Source organism: Castor canadensis, chromosome 14, assembly GCF_047511655.1.
Source record: "Castor canadensis chromosome 14, mCasCan1.hap1v2, whole genome shotgun sequence".
Classification (NCBI taxonomy): Eukaryota; Metazoa; Chordata; class Mammalia; order Rodentia; family Castoridae; genus Castor; species Castor canadensis.
Genome location: NC_133399.1, coordinates 101,632,331 through 101,647,166, shown reverse-complemented (window position 1 = coordinate 101,647,166; position 14,836 = coordinate 101,632,331). Strand labels below are relative to the sequence as shown.

The window sequence follows — 14,836 nt, the reverse complement described above, 5'->3', positions numbered from 1 at the left end:
CCATGATGAAGGGACATCTACAAAATCCCAGAGCAAAGGACAAACCCACAACCCTCCCTGCCTCCATTCTCCCCTCCCCAGATCACAGAGCGCGCATCTGAAATACCTGGACCTTTGCATGCACGCACACTGTGGCTGAGATGAGCGACAAATCAGCCACAGGCTGGTAGGAGGAAGGTCACTTTCTTAATTTGGGCCTGCAGAACAGCACAAGTTTGAACAAGATAAAAAGTAAAGGCAGGGGTGGTGGTATAGCTCAGTGGTACAGCGCTTGCCTGGCACATGTGCATGAGGCCCCAGATTGATCCGCAGCACTGCAAAAAAGAAAGATATAAAGAAGGAAAGGAACAGCAGGCACAAAGACTTCGACACTTAGAACCACATGACTCCAGAGGAGGCAGCCGCCCCACTGCTAGAACAGTGTGTCTACCAAACCAGTGCAGATGAGACCATACACAAAAGGAGACGAGAGGCAGGCTTACTGAGAAAAGATGGACAAGACATCACTGAAGAGCTAAAAAATTACAATTATTCTGCCAATAATTTACAAGAGAAACACCACAAAGGAGAGCTTGAGATAACCATGGTGAACCCAGACAGAAAAGATGAATTGAAACAGAGATACCAGCACAAGGGTAAGGTGCTCCCAAAGAAGAGGACCTAAGAATGGAATGGCAAAAAAAAAAAAACCAAACAAATCTGAGGCTGTACTCCACAAATGCAAGATGAAGCAATGCCTAGTTCAGCTACTAAACTTAAAAGACAAAAGGCATCCAGAAGGGGAAAAGAAAATGAGGGCGGGGGAGAATGGGGATCAAATTCAGGGCCTTCAGCATGCCATGCATGGGCTCTACTATGCAGCTGTACACACCCCCAGTCAGAAAAATCCACCCCCCAACAAAGAACTCATTGTGAAAATTACAAAACACTAAAATTTCTTGTTCGTTTGTTTGAGACAAGGTCTTGCTATGTAGCCCAGACTAGCCTTGAACTCCAGATCCTCTTGTCTCAGTCTCCCAGTGTGAGAAAATTCAGACCATCTTCATTTCCCCCACAGTAACATTCAGCATCAGGGAATAATGCAAGAATGTCATTTGATTCTGAAGGAAAGAAAATATGGGCCAAGAATATTTCTTGCCAAGATTACATACAAATTTGGTTAAGACAACAGGCAGAAATTCCCAAGCCTGAAAGAACTCAAAGAATAAATCAGTCCCCTTACTAGGGAGGAAAATGACGTAACAATGAAATGCAACTAATCAATGCAGAAATAAAAGTAAAAGCTGGCACTAGTGGCTCACGCCTATAATCCTACCTACTTGGGAGGTTAAGATCTGATCACAGTTTGTGAGACCTCCATCTCCAGCAAAATGGACCAGAATTGTGGCTCCAGTGGTAGAGTACCTGCTTTGCAAGCACAAAGCCCTGAGTTCAAATCAAACCCCAGCCCCACAAAAAAAAAGAAAAAAAGGCTAGGTATGTTTCAGTAGTAAAGTGCCCAAGGCCATGGTTTTGATCCCCAGCACCACGAAATAAATAATGACATAAATAAGTAAATTAGAACTCAGGAATGCAGAAACCATGGAAAGAGGGCAGCAGTAAGCATGAAAATTCTTTAAGTAAGAAATAATAAAAAATTATTATGGGATTATGGTTGCAGAATACAACCTAAATGTTACAAAAATGGACAATTCAATAGTACAATTAACATCATCTGGATACGGGGAAAAGCAGGAGAGCAAATGTAAGAATTCTAACGTCCTTATTCTTCACAGCGAAGAGTCAATAGCTACTGTTCAAAATAAACCAGGTAATTATAGATATGACTCACAAGCTGTTTTCTTTACTTTGCTGGTAGGAAATTATCTCTTGTGAACAATGCATTTTTAAAGCTTAATGATTCCTTTTAAAAATTAAAATTAAAACTGCAGTTTCTTTTTCTTCTGTTACATTCAGAGAAATTTTAATACTTTTTCGTGAGTTTCTTTTTTGGCGATGCTAGAGTCTGAACTAGGCAGGCCTCACGCTTGCTAGGCAGGCAGGCATGCTACCACTTGAGCCACTCTGCCAGCCCCAGGTAAGAGTTTTTGTATCTATTTCCCCATATCCATTCATCTGTGAGTTTTCCTGGAACAGTGTCTGGAATAATGTCTACCTGATATTGAGGATAGTTATTTCTGAGTGGCAAGATTTGAAGTGTGTGGGGGTCTTGCTTTCTATCACTTCGCCCATTGATGAGTCCCAGTTGGTGGTACAGATGTAGCAGTGTAACATAGGTGATCATAATCAAGAATCACGAAGACCTTTGAAGTATGGCACAAAACCCAGATCCCATAGAAACAATCATGGATACACCTAAATACAAAAAACCGCTGAGTGTTTTCTCCCAACTGCCCAGTACTGGAGATTAAACCAAGGGCCGTATGTATTCAGGCAAGCTGTCTACCATTTAAATCACAGCCCCCACCCAGCTCTTTTGTTTTTTGAGACAGGCTCTCCATAACTTCATCTGGGATGCCTTTGAAACTCAATCCTCCTGCTTCCACCTCCTGAGTACCTGGGATTACAGGCTGCCAGGTCTTTTACTAATACTTAATTAGAAAATTCTTGATATTCACGGTCAAGCTAACGCCAATTAAGTCATCTGTGTAGGTCCAAGTGTCTGCAATTAGAAAAGCGCAGGCTTAAAGCTTGGTATTCAAGTAAATACTACCCTAGAGACTTCTTGGGGTTCAAGAGCTTCAAGAAAAACTCCGTAGCCTATGGCCCCCACCTACCTACCAAATGAAGCAGCCACTCTCACCTCAGTCAAGTTGTCCTAGGCTGAAAGCTTCACCCAAGTACTGAGCAAACGGTGCAGCCTGACAAGTGGCCTTGCTTAGCCTTGCTCAAGCTTTTAATGGGTCCGTTTTTCTGCTTCCTTCTGCCCTCCCACCTAACACTCCCTCTCCTATACCCTAAAAGGATGAGTTCTCTTTTCCCAGTTCCTGCTCTCAGGACCTGAGCCTCAAGCTTTGGCATGTCTGAAGGCCACCCAGGTTGGGAAATTTCCATACATGTGCAGGAAGGGGTGGGGGAGGCACCTAGAGTCAGTGGCCCACTTAATTCTCCCCATGAAACTTCATGCTGCTAGAAGTGGTGGGATGAGAAAACTTTAAATAAATAAATAAATAAATAAAATTAGTGATGACCCAGAAGCAAGGGATAAAATTAGAACCAGCAGCTCATTTACCAATATTTACTGAGCCCCTGTGTATGTCAGCGCCTGGGGGAGGAAGTTATGAGGCCAGAGACTGGTGGTCAGGGCCCAGGACAGCGAGCACCGACAAGCCCAGAAGGCTTATTTAGCCCCATGCTGAATGAGTTTAATGCCGCCAGGCCCAGAACTGCAGCCAAAGGAGGAGGGAAGCAGCCTGGAGCCAGGGCCCAAGAAAGCCAAGAGGACTTCCAAAACTAACTGAGTCAGGCAGGCAGGAGCCCAAGGAAGCCAGCCAGCGCTCCCTACCCAGCACCCCACCTGACCTAAGGTCCTGGTAAGAGCCACCCTATTCTCATCATTCATTCGTCAACAGTTCCCAGACACTAGACTGCAAAAGTGTGACCGATTGACCTGCTAAGTTCCCTCCTGTTTGCCAGAGCATGGGGTCCTGCATGTGGCTTAGGAAACATGGTGCTCTCATCTCCCGTTCTCATCTCCAACTCATCGAAGCAAAACCCCTGGCTTGTTATTCAGGATCAATGAAATAACAACCATGATCTCACAGCTAAATAATCAGACAGCAGGGCAAGTCCGACATGGGTTCAAATGTGGAGCCTGATGCTAACATAACATGTGTCTCCAGCACAGTGAAAATGCGAGATGAACGGATGGCTCAAGCAGTAGGGCATCTGTCTAGCAAGCGTGAGGCCCTGAGTCCAAACCTGGGTGACTCTAAGACAGAGCTTATGGGCCCACAGCACAGCACTTCAGATCAGGCAGTTCCTCCCTAGTTCCCATCTTCTCATCTAGTTATGAATGCTTTCTCAGAAGTCATCTCAAGTTCTTCTTCCAGGGAGCAGTGGACCACTCAGAGCACTTCCCCAACTGCTTTAGACTCATTACTTTGTCTCCAGGAAGCCTCTCTAACTGGATTTTTGCTCCTTGAAGGCAAAGAGGCCCTCACCTACTATTCTTAGATCCTGCCCTAGTGTTCCCCAACATAGGCCTGGCACAGTGTTGGGTGCACAAGGGCCAGGAAACAGAGAATTTATGCTGGGAGATGAGGAGTTTAGTGTCCCTTCTAACTGACCCCTGCATGGTCCTACAGCCCAATGGAGAGAGATCAGGGAGGTCAGCACCTCCTTCCCTAGGCACTCTGTCCCCCTGGGGCCCACAGACCATGTTTCACCCAGATCATCTGAAGTCAGCTATCAGGACCCCACCTCGTGCCCTCTCCTTCTCTCTAAGCCATCTCCTTACCTTGGAGTTCACTTTTATTAACTGAACTAAAAGCTACTTCATGCCAGGTGCCGGTGGCTCACACTTGTAATCCTAACTCCTCAGGAGGCAGAGATCAGTAGGATGGCAGTTCAAAGCCAGCCAGAGCAAATAGTTCACAAGACCCTATCTCAAAAAATCCCATCACAAAAAAAGGGCTGGTGGAGTGGCTTAGGCGGTAAAAGCATCTGCCTTGCAAGCGTGAGACCCCAGTACTGCCAAAAGAAAAAACCAAATACTCATATCCTGCCAGTAGTCAGGAATTATGCTACTCACTGGGATATGAGGTACCTGCCCTCACACAGCAGTAAAAGCAAACATTCGAGGAGTAACTTATCAGCACGATGATGACAGGTCCATGTGTAGCTCAGGGTTCAGCTTGGCAATTTAAACACAAAGGGATTCTGTACAGGATATTAAATGGCCTAGAGACTCACTGGAAGAGCTGAAGAGACAGACTCTAGGCTGAGCTGCCAGGGGCTGCTCCCAAGATCATGTGGCAGAACTGGACTGCCAGGGAGCTGCACCTGTGCACCATCAGTAGCTATGGTACAAAGAAGCTGCCTGCTCCAGAACTATGCTATCCCTGTCAGGAATCTACTACAGCTGAATGGATGTTCAGGTCTCCTGAGGGAGAGGAAGCCTGGCCTCTTCCACAACACCACATCTAACAGGAAGAATCTGAATCACACTAGGAATTTTGGTGAAAGAATGTCTTGTAGTAGTTTTTGTTTTATTTCTTTTGTGGTGCTGGGAACCTAACCCAGCACATAGGGCATTCTAGATAATCAATGAGCTATAGTCCCAGGCCTGGATCCTGTAGTTTTTGATTCTCTACCTTTAGTAGGCTGTGCCTTAAGTTACAATCCACATATGAAGAGGCCTCACCTGGTGTCCTCACCAGAAATAAACCACTGGTTGGTTACTTAGCATGGATATCTGAGGAGCAACTAATGCACACCATCCACCAGAAAGTGCCAGGCTGAGCCCTGCCCGCCTCACCAAAGAATGGTTATTTTATCTGAGACCTGTAGGATATGTGAAAGTGAGCCGGCTGGAGGGGCTGGGGATATGTTTCTCCTCCAGGATGCAGCCACTCTTGGAAACTCAGTGTGAAAGGCACATATTGGAGTTCACAGTGGCTGCAGGGTACACAGAGGATGTGCGGGAGAGAGAAAAATGACCTACAAAGGTGGGCAGAGACTGCAGGCCACAAGAAGATGGCTGGACTTCATTTAGAGGAGAAGGGACATTTTAAGAAATGATGGGGTCCAAGGTGGAGTTTTGGGGCTTTTTTTTTTTTTTTTAATTTGTTTGGTGTTGGGGATGGAACTCACAGCCTTGAACCTGAGAGGCAAGTACTCTACCACTGAGTTACACCCCTGGCCCTGATGTGTTTTTAATATACCAGCCTGCCTGCAGTGTGGAGAATGGACAGGAGGAGGGCAGAAGCAGGACCAGACAGGAGGCTGTCACAGCTGTCCAGGTGGAGAATGAAGAATCAGCTGGGTCTACAGATCACATCTTTCTACCAGTTTCAGGCTTAACAGCAACTCAGCCTGGCACACCTGCCCTTCCCCATTAGGGATCTGGGCCTCAGAGTCTCCCATTAGAGAACAAGCTCCTCATTAAAGGACAGGAGCACAGGTAGGAAAGACCACCTCCACCCCAGCACTGTGACAAGTTGCAACTTTCCTGTGGTAGCAACCAAGCCATTTGGAAATGCTAGCTCCACCTCTCTGGCAGCAACACTCTGGGCAAAACATATCCCAAGGGCCTCTGGCTGTACCTCTGGGCTGGCCAAGACTTTCTGCCTCTGCCTCTGCCCCAGCCCCACCCCTTCTGTCCTCCTGCAAGCCAGCTCAAGCCCCACCGTTCCAGGCTCCAGTCTGGCCAGTCTCCATAGATGAGATGCCCAGCGTGCGATCTCTCTCTCTCTCTCTCACACACACTCACACACTCTCACACACACACACATTTCTCAAGGGAAATGGTTCTGAAAGTGCAATCATTGGAACAGCAGTGTTAACAACATCACCTGGGAACTTGCTGGAAGTGAAAATTCTTAGCACCTCTCCCACTAAATGAGAAACTAGGGTGGCCTTAGCTAAGTGAGTTAATGTTTATTTTTTTTTTTGTACTGGGGCTTGAACTCAGGGCCTACACCTTAAGCCACTCCACCAGCCCTTTTTGTGTTAGGTACTTTTAACAGGGTCTCACGAACTATTTCCTTGGGCTGACTTTGAACCAATCCTCCCTGATCTCTGCCTCCTGAGTAGCTAGGATTACACATGTGAGCCACCAGTGCCCAGCTTCAATTTTTTTTTTTTTTTGGTAGTATTGGGGTTTGAACTCAGGGCTTGTTAGGCAGAGGGTCTATCACTTGAGCCACTCCACCAGCCCAGCTATGTGGGTTTGAATCAGTCAGTGCTCTACTGATCTTGGAGGAGGTGCCAGAGCCTTTGCTCCACTTCCCGCTCCTTATGAAAGGGAAAAAGAAAGTTGCTGGGCAGCCTTCCTGCCACCACCAGAGGAGGTTACTGCTCACCAGTGCAGGCTCCGGTGCCTGAGGCCCTATTCGCATGAGAGGGAAAGTTATTGATAAAAGAAAAGAAAAAGCCCTATTTCCAAACTGGGTGAGAAAGGTGGCAGCAGGGGGAGACCAGATAACCACATTCATGAATCATAATTCCTCAAGTTCCCCTCCCAACTGTCCCAACCTCCCACACAGAGCATTCTCTGGCCAAGGTCATGGGCGGCCATCATCTGATTACCAAGGGGAAAGGCCTTCTTCGTCCTCCGCCTCCTCACTGCAGGGCTTGCCATGAGGCAGAGCTTCCTGTTCCCTGAGATTCCAGGCTCCCAGACAGAAACCGCTACAGCCCTCTTTCATCACCTCAGCGGAAGACCTGCTGCCACTGCCCAACGCCCAGCACACGCCTGTGCTCCTCTGCCTGGTAACCAGGGTTCTCTGCCAGTTTCCCACCCGCCCTCTACCCTCACCTGCCGTTCCTCTCTGGCCTGGGCTCTGGGTTCCATCAGAACGTTCCACCTCTCTCCCCCCATCAGTCTTCCTATCGCCACACCTCCCCGTAGGACTAGAAAGTCCGATGGGCAGGTCAGAATACTGCACACGCTGTAGGTGCTTTCTCCACACAGGGTGAAGAGGCTGGATGGAGGCAGCCCCACTCTACCCCAGAGCTCCCCAGTGTCACCCCCCACTTACCTTCCTCTTTGTTTCAATGTCATGACGTCTTAAAGTGACAGACTTATGTTTCCTCCTACCTCCACCTCCCAAGTAGCTGGGATTACAGGGTTGACCCACCACGCCTAGCCCTACAGGCACATATTTGCTAGCTGACTGTCGGCTGGTTTCCTAAAGACCTTCCGAGGTGCTTGCTGCTTGACTATGTAACTCTAAATGTGTACTAGGCAGAACCTCTCCCTCCCTAGGGACTGCCGAACAGCTGACAGACTCCACCATGGCATGGTAGGGCCGTGGGGTTGAGGGCAGGAGCACAAGAGTGTGTCTTCTCGAAGCTGTCCCAGTCACAGGTACAAAGGAGTCGTGAGAATCCTGGCCCTCTGCCCTTATGAGTCACTCATGTCTGCCTGGACCAGGGCTCTGCAGAAAAGCTGTCAAGAGTGCACACAGATAGATTCCAGAGCAAAGGCACCAGGTTTCTGGCTCTTATCACGCTATAGCCATAAATCAGGGCCACATGGGTAAAGCTATGAATTTTTAGGTTTTGTGGCTGTCTCCAGGCAATATGATGCAGAAGTGACTTTCCAAAACAGCACTGTTTTATGCATGTATTTCCACCTGCCTCCCACAAACTGCTTGCCTATTGAAAAACGGATCAACATTCTAACCAGACTTAAAAGGCTTACCCTTTCCAACCAACACCACCTCCAAAGAGCAAGCGGATTGTCACATAGAAATGGTTCCTGATTTTGGCTTGTAACTTGGACAAACTCTGGTTCGGGTGACTTTCAACTCCAATCAAAGACGAACATAAGAACTGTTACAGAAGTACTATTCACCAAAAACCTGGTGACAATCCAAAAGCTCACGGTGAGAGAATAGATGAGTGAACAGCAGGTAATTTTCAGGAAGAAATTAGGCTCACACTCCAATTTTTAATAACGATTGCTTTTTCAACATTGCTCTTTCTTGGAGAAATCCCCCAGGAAAAGCTAGAAGGCACCACACAGTCAACTCCCTGCAACTGAGCATAAGGAATTCGTATGAGTGGAAGAAATACTGAAATGTTAGTAACAGTATAACAAACTTCTCTGCATCTCTACAACATTCTTCAGTTCAAATGTCACCTTGTCCCCCTCAAAATCCCTCTCCTAGTCAGTCAGAATCCTAACATCCTATTTTATTTTCCTCTTGGCGTGTATCACTTTCCAAAGTAGTCTTTTTTTCTCTTTATATATTATCTGTCTCTTTCTATATGATTGCAAACTCTACAAGGGCAGAGACTGGGGGCCTATTTGATTCCCAGAGTCTGGCTCGTCATTGGTCCCCAGAGAACATCCAAGAATGTGTTGTGTTCCCACTGCCCATTTAGGGGAATCACACATTTTTAGACTTTGGCTGCTCTTTGGTCTCTGTGCCTGGATGAACCCCAAGCAGCCTCAGGGATAAGAGCCCAAGTGGCCTTCAGGGCCACTTCAAGGTTGCTGAAGACCCCAGAGAGCCAGAGAAGTTAGCAAGTTAGAAGCTGGAATAAAAACATAAGGTAGAGGTGTAAGGTGGGCTGGGGAATCTAAAAGGGAGAGGGGAGAGGCAGGCTCCTCCCCTCCCCACACCCCAGAGACAAAGGTACCCAGGATGACAGCCACCTGGTAATTCCACCAAAAAGACTTTTCTTTGTGGCAAGGGAAAAAAAAGGGAAGCCCATGAGTATAGGCTATTTCTAGAATTTCTCAGTGCTCATGGAAACTCTGAGTTTCATTCCCATTATGCACACAGCCCCCTCAATGTGCCAACTGCACAGAGACGCTGGGGAACGGGGTGGTGAGGGGCTGCCAGGAAGAGTGGAGGGTGTGGAGTGAGAGTAACCAAGGTCACAGCCACATGCTGGTCAGCAGAGCTGAAAAAGCTGCACACCCATGGTCACCCATGGTCAAGGCCTCTGCCACGTGGGTCTGCTGGATGTCAGAAGGGTGGCCAAAGAGGGAGGAGCAGGAACAAAGACATGAGATCTCTGTTCTTAGGGCTGGACAGACTGTCCTACAGGGAACTTTGGTTAGCTGCCCAGGTGTGGGGGGAGTGGGTGACTGAACTTTTTTGCACCTTTCTGGGAAAGGAGATGGGAACAGCATGGCTTGCTGCCCTGGAAACTACTCAGGACCTGGTATCCTAAGAACTTGCCCAGCAGTCACATGGAAAGTATCCAACACAGGATAAATGATCAGCAGTGAAACATCAACAGGCCAGGGATGTCTCATGGGCTGGGGATTGCAGTGCTCAGCACATCCAGAAGCAAATGTGGCCTACCAGCAGGCCAACTGGCTGCAACCGGCCCCAAGCTCTGTACTTTGTGCTCTAAGAAAACAAGAGTCCCTGGGGACTGACGGGAGAGCCCTCTGGCTTCCAGGAAAGGACAGAGAAAGTGTCCCACATTACAGGACTTTCATGACTAGCTGATCCTTTTGGATTTCCAGTAAAAGAAGTGAAAGAACCGCAGCTGCTCAGGTCTGCCACACTTCCTGAGTGAGGAGTGGTGCTTCAAGTGAGCTGGCTGCCTCCTCTCTCCCTCTCACATCAGAGTACAGGGAAGGCCCTAAGGGAGGAGGAAGATCTTCCTAGAATGGAAGGAATAGTGAATGAGATCCAGGGATGAGCTGACAGGGGCTGCAGTCAACAGGCATCTATTAAGGAAGGACCAACGATAGGTTGAGCACCCCTTATCCAAAATGCTTGGTATCAGAAGTGTTTGGGATTAAAAAATTTTTTTTCTCAGATTTTGAAATATTTACATACACATAATGAAATATTTTGGGGATGGGACCCCAATATGAACAGGAAATTCACTTATGTTTCAAATGTATCTTATAGACACAATCTGAAGGTAGTTTTGAATTTTTTTTTTTTTACTTTTTACATTTTTTTTTGGCAGTACTGGGGTTTGACTTGGGGACTTTGCACATGCTAAGCAGACACTCTACCACGTGAGTCAGAACTCCAGCTGTGGACAATGTTTTACACAACTTGGTACATGGAACAGTTTCACAGTGTGGAATTTCCACTGTGCTACATCTGTGCTCAAAAAGTTTCAGATTTTGGAGAATTTCAGATCTCGGATTTTCCAATTAGGGATGTCCAACCCTTATGCAATTTGGGAAAGTACCCTCTTGAACCTTTGCCTAATTTCACTCTCCCATTACTCATGTTTGATTGCCTATTTCCATAGGATTACCATCAACCTTCAGTATTATTAATACTCAATCCAACTCAATCTACTTGTTCTTATAGTTCTATTAGTTTGCACTTCTTTGATTACCAGGTTGGCTGAACACATTCTCTTTTTAAAAGCAACTTCGTGATTTTTACTGATTCCTAGGCATCACTAAACTGTGCACAATTAGAGACCCAGTATCAGAGAGTAACAGATAGCAGAACCAAACAGCAGAGTCCAGGAAATGTCAACCTTCATGATTTTGCCCACTTTTCACAGAAGCATGAATGTAATTTGAAATCTTTTGATGGCAATAAAGTTAAAATCACCCATCTATAAGACTTGACTCCAAATATTTGATCTGGAATGTGTATGTAAGCAGTTTTCCATTACACAATTATTAAAATACATTTTTCCTGTTAGGAACTGAAGACATTTGTAAGTTTACAAACATTCATATTTTTATCTTAAAAACTAGCTGTTAACTCTGTTTTGCTCATTTTTGGTGAGATCCATTCCCCTTTTCTCTTATTGGTTATTTAAGAATTCACTGCATGGCAAAAATATTAATTTTTTTCACAGGTTCAAATAGTCTTCCTAATCAGTTATTTTGCCTTTAATTTTGCTAACTGGTACTGGTGACATGATTTTAAAATACAGGTAGGCTGGCAAAGTGGCTCAGGTGGTAGAATACATGCCTAGCAAGCATGAGGCCCTGAGTTCAAACCTCAATACTGCCAAAAAAAAAAAATAATTAAAATACAAGAGAAGTAGCTGGGCACCAGTGGCTCATGCCTAAAATCCTAGCTACTTGGGAGGTTGAGATTGGGAGGATCAAGGTTCGAGGCCAGCCCAGCAAATAGTTCGAGAAACCCCACCTCCAAAATAAACAGAGCAAAATGGACTGGAGGTGTGGCTCAAGCAGTAGAGTGCCTGCTTTGCAAGCATGAAGCTGAGTTCAAACCCCAGTACCACCAAAAAGAAAGAAAAAGAGGTAAAGTCAAATATATCACAATTTTCCTGTAAGGTTTCTGATTTTAGTAGCATGCTTACAAAAGCCTTTCCCACCCTGAAATTACAGACGTATGCACCTATGTTTGCTTGCATTTAAAAAAAACTTAAATCTCACTAGGTACCAGTGGCTCACACCTGTAATCCTAGCTACTTGAGAGGCTGAGACCAGTAGGTATGAAGTTTGAGGCTAGCCCTAGCAAAAATAAAGTGACAGATACCTTATGTCAAAAATACCCAACACAAAAAAGGGCTGGCATAGTGGTTCAAGTGGTAGAGCGCCTGCCTAGCAAGTATGAGGACCTGAGTTCAAACACCAGTACCACCAAAAAAAAAAAAAAAAAAAAGAAAAGAAAAAAACTTAGACCTTTAAATCTATTTAGAATTTAGTTGGAGAAAGTACGAAAAAGAGAATCTAACTTAATTTCTCCGGTATTATTTAGGGAATAACCTATCTCCTTTGAAGAATTTGTGAATAGTAAGTAGTAGATGGCAGGAAAGCCGAACATGTCCTTTGCACTGGGAGAGGCTACATGCAACAGGCCCGGCACAATCAGGTCCCACCTTTCCTCCTTCTGCCCTGGAAAGTGACAAACACAGCAACATATGCAACGGTGACAGAGCAGAAAGGCATAAAGGGAAAAGCCTGGATTCCTCCAGCCATCACTGAGTAGGAACAAGGGCCTCAGACTGCACTCATCTATGCAGGCTTACATACCACCCAACCAGCATTGATTACACTGTGATTCCTGTCCAAACACCATTTACTTGTACACCATTCTTTCCGCCTTAATTTTAAAATAATCATAGAGAGAACAGCTAGGACTTATTGCTATCTGCCAGGCACTGTGCTAAGCAGTATGTTTGCATTATTTCATTTACTCTTCCAACCACATTAACAAGATAGATGCTACCATATTTCCCTAGTTCTAAGAGGTTTCCATGACAGCTTTTCAGAACAGGAAGAAAAACACTGCCTTAACAGTACACATCAGCCAGGGGCTGATGGCCCACGCCTGTTATCTTAGCTACTCAGGAGGCAGAGATCAGGAGGATTGTGGTTCGAAGCCAGCCTGGACAAACAGTTCAAGAGACCCTATCTCAAAAAACCCTTCACAAAAATAGGACTGGTGGAGTGGCTCAAGGTGAAGGCCCTGAGTTCAAACCCAAGTAATACAAAACAAGAGTACACATCAATAAGGCACTTCCCTATTTCAGAAGCACTGAAACAGTAACAGTTTGAGGTGGTAAATTCGCCAATTTCTCTGATCTGATCATTACATGTATGGTAATACCACATTGCTCCCCATAAACATGTAAAATTGACACTTACTATGTGTCAATTAAAAAAAATTTTAAAGCTTGACAGGATAAAAATTCTGTTAGGTAACTTTAAAAAATAAAAGCAATCTGGGTGCTAGTAGAATTCCAGCTACTTGAGAGGCTGAAGCAAAAGGATTATTGGGTTCCAGACCAGTCTTGGATATACACAAAAAGAAATCTCCCTTTCCTTTTGTAGTTCCCTGAGTTCAGGGCTTACAAAAGCCATGTGCCCTGTCCTGAGCGTACTTCTATATGCCTCAACGCATGTCCACCTAAAATCTCAGAACATGACATGATTGACAGTCTTTACTGATGGGATTAGTAAGGATCTCAAGAAGCAATCAATCTAGTATTTGAATCTGCCCTAAATCCAAGGATTCTTTTTGGGTTTTACAGTACTAGGGATTGAACTCAGGGCCTGGCATACTAAGAAAGCCCTTTTACTTGAGCCATGGCCCATGCCTTTATAAAAGAAAGGAGAGGGAGATGTGGACACAGACAGACAGACAAGAAAGCCATGTGAAGACAGAAGCAGACACTGGAGTGTCAGAAGATGAGAAATGCCAGGAGTCACTAGAAGCTGAAAAGGGCAAAGAAGGATTTTCCCTGTGAGCTGTTGGAGTACAGATCTACCCATACCTGGATCTCAGACTTCCGGCCTCTAGCACTGTGAGAGAATGTTTCTGTTGTTTAAAACCACAAAGTTTGTGGTGATTGTTAGGGCAGCCCTAGGAAATGAGTATACCAGGCAAACACTGTGGGGCTGGAAGGAAGCCTGATCACTTTAGCTGTGATTAGGACTCCAAGATGATCCTCAGTGACCCTTGCTTTTGCGTAAACACCAGACGTCATGCCTGTGATAATGTTACATTGTCTACAATATGTGACAAAAGGGATTTTGCAGTGCTTTGTTGACATTAAAATAGGGAAGGAAATGTAGGGGCCTCTAGGAACTGAAAATGGCACCTGGCTGGCAACAGCAAGGAAGCAGGGTAGGAGTAGGAAGAACCTCAGGCCTTAGCCACAAGATTCTTCCCAACCATGTGAGTTTGGCAGTGCCACCCTCCAGATGAGAATTCCAGCTAAAACCCTGATTTTAGCTTTGTGGGACCCTCAGCAAAGAAGCCAGTCATACAATGACCAGACTGACCAAAAAGAACTGTAAAATGACAAGTAAGTGTTGTTTGAAGTCCCTGAGTGTGTTGTACTAACCTGCTGGCCTGCTCTAATAGACACTTCCTGCAGGTGTTCTGGTCACAGGTGGCAGAGCCAGGCTGTACCCAGTCTCTGTACCTTCCTATTCTAGTTGACTTCCCATTAACCCATCCTACTACAGACAGTGTTAAACACATGCCTGACAAAAGCAGGCAGTATTGTGGAAATGACTAAAATTTTTCTTTTTCTTTTTTTTTTTGGCAGTACTGGGGCTTGAACTCAGGGCCTACACCTTGAGCCACTCCACCAGCCCTTCTTTGTGATGGGTTTTTTTTGAGGTAAGGTTGATATGAGCCAGCGGTGCCCAGTGTGGCAATTGTTTCTGACTAGGTGTTGGACCAGGCAGTCTTTCTGGCTTCTAACACCAGGGTACAGAATGTTCCATGGGTTAAAAGAACGC

At 45.7% G+C, this 14,836-nt stretch overlaps 1 protein-coding gene across 4 annotated transcripts in view; it reads right to left on the bottom strand.

Moving 5' to 3' along the window:
* The window catches only part of Slc39a14 (solute carrier family 39 member 14), a 53,387-nt gene that overhangs the window by 29,815 nt on the left and 8,736 nt on the right, over positions 1-14,836 (bottom strand). Inside the window, exon 1 of one of the 4 annotated variants that reach the window (XM_074055150.1) lies at positions 2,804-2,875. The exons of the other annotated variants lie outside the window; for them this stretch is intronic. The gene's annotated coding sequence lies outside the window, so the exon portion shown is untranslated. Of the gene's footprint in view, positions 1-2,803; positions 2,876-14,836 lie in introns of those variants that run through there. 4 annotated transcript variants of the gene reach the window in all.